The sequence below is a fragment of the Perognathus longimembris genome, chromosome 4 (genome assembly GCF_023159225.1).
Source record: "Perognathus longimembris pacificus isolate PPM17 chromosome 4, ASM2315922v1, whole genome shotgun sequence".
Classification (NCBI taxonomy): domain Eukaryota; kingdom Metazoa; phylum Chordata; class Mammalia; order Rodentia; family Heteromyidae; genus Perognathus; species Perognathus longimembris.
Window position 1 is genome coordinate 44588389 of NC_063164.1, and position 2302 is coordinate 44590690.

Consider the following 2302-nt stretch of genomic DNA (forward strand, 5'->3'; position numbering starts at 1 on the left):
AAAAGAATATGAAAAATTTTAGTTAGATATATTGAGGTGAAAATATGGTGTAGAAATACTGCCCTGCAGTTTGGTGTTTAATTATAATTTCTAGAATATTTGTACATAAACACAAATGGAATATAAACATAAACATAAAGGAAAATTGTGAGGTTTTTTTTATTTCCTTTTAAGCAAAGCAAGAATATTATGAAGCGTTTTCAGTCAGCACCATATTGTGCGCTATTCAGTAGAGATGCAGCCTAATTCTCTAATCAATACTAAATACATTTCAGCAAATTATAATTTGTGTCAAGTAAAACATGTGGTTTACCTAGCCCCAGCATGAGCACGTGTACATTTGCTAAGACACATATTCTAACTCTAAATCTATATAATGATTTGTTACCCTAAATATACATTGTTCCTGGAAGAAATCCTACAGAGTGTTTGGCCTTATTTTACAAACTATTCCATTATTTATTTTCATGTGCAGCATTGCCAAAAAATGACTTTATTTCAATTAAAATTGAGCAATTAACAAGTCACAAAGCAATCCAACAAAATTATGCTAAGTATTGTAGCATTAGCACATAAAATAATGAACAGACAATTTTCACTTCATTTTAATTCATAAGAATAAGTTTATACTATTCCGTGTATGGGTTATTGTGAGAGAAATTAGTACACTTAATGAAAAAGAAATATAAAGTTCTGCCCCATTTTTAGTGTCTTTCTACTCTGTTTTCTGTATGGTGACAACCTAATTGCCAAAGCATAGAAAATTCTTTATTTGTTCTAGTTTTAAATAATGTTCAATGGGCCGGATAAATGAGATGGAACGTGGCATGGGTGGAGGATTTGAGAGAGACTTTGCCAGAAACGAGATGGGAATGGCTTGAAGCTTTGGAGAGCCCCTTGGCAGAGGAATGGAAATCCTAAGTAAAGCACTGAAGAGTGGAGAGATCACTGCAAAGCAGGGAGGAGGTGGAGGAGGTGGCAGCGTCCCAGGGATTGAGAGGATGGGCCCTGGCATTGACCGCATTGGGGGGCCGGCAGGGAGCGCATGGGCGCCGGCCTGGGCCACGGCATGGATTGAGTTGGCTCCGAGATGGGCCTGGTCATGGACCGCATGGGCTCTATGGAGCGCATGGGCTCAGGCATTGAGCGAATGGGCCCCCGGGGCCTTGACCACATGGCCTCTAGCATTGAGAGTATGGGCCACACCATGGAGCGCATTAGCTCTGAAGTGGAGCGCATGGGTGCCGGTATGGGCTTCGGCCTGGAGCGTATGCCTGCGCCCATCGACCGTGTGGGCCAGACCATTGAGCACATGGGCTCCGGTGTGGAGCGCATGGGCCCTGCCATCGAACGCATGGGCCTAAGCATGGAGCGCATGGTGCCCGCAGGCATGGGGGCCGGCCTGGAGCGCATGGGCCCTGTGATGGATCGCATGGCCACTGGCCTGGAGCGCATGGGTGCCAACAACCTGGAGCGCATGGGCCTGGAGCGCATGGGCGCCAACAGTCTTGAGCGGATGGGCCCTGCCATGGGACCAGCCTTAGGTGCTGGCATTGAGCGCATGGGCCTGGCCATGGGTGGCGGAGGCGGTGCCAGCTTCGACCGGCCATTGAGATGGAGCATGGAAACTTTGGAGGAAGCTTCGCAGGTTCCTTTGGTGGAGCTAGAGGCCATGCTCCTGGGGTGGCCAGAAATGCCTGCCAGATATTCGTAAGAAATCTCCCATTTGATTTTACTTGGAAGATGCTAAAGGACAAATTCAACGAATGTGGCCATGTGCTGTACGCTGACATCAAGATGGAGAACGGGAAGTCCAAGGGGTGCAGTGTGGTTAAATTTGAGTCGCCAGAAGTAGCAGAAAGAGCCTGCCGGATGATGAATGGCATGAAGCTGAGTGGCCGGGAGATAGATGTTCGAATTGATAGAAATGCTTAAGCGGTTGCCCTTTTTAAACTTCAATACCAGATCTCTGAATTTGTATTTTTTCTTGTTAACCATTTTAATTTGTTGGCTGGATGTATAAAGATGTTTAAAAAATTCAGTTGCTTTTTGGGGCAATTTGAATTACTTTTTTAATGACTGGTGTACCATCATCTTTAACATTTTTATCAGTTTTACCCCGATTACTTTTTAAAAAATAATTTTTATTGTTAAGGTGATGTACAAAGGGGTTACTGTTGCATACATAAGGTAGTAAGTACATTTGTGTTCAGACCTGGTACTCCTCCCTCATTTTTCTCCTACATACCTCTTCCCCAAACCTCTTCCCCCAAATGTAGTTAGTTTATAACATATTGTCTTG

At 44.3% G+C, this 2302-nt stretch overlaps 1 pseudogene; it reads left to right on the plus strand.

The window, feature by feature from the left end:
• Positions 1-805: 805 nt before the first annotated feature.
• LOC125349964 lies at positions 806-1935 on the plus strand (annotated as a pseudogene).
• The last annotated feature ends 367 nt before the right edge of the window (positions 1936-2302 follow it).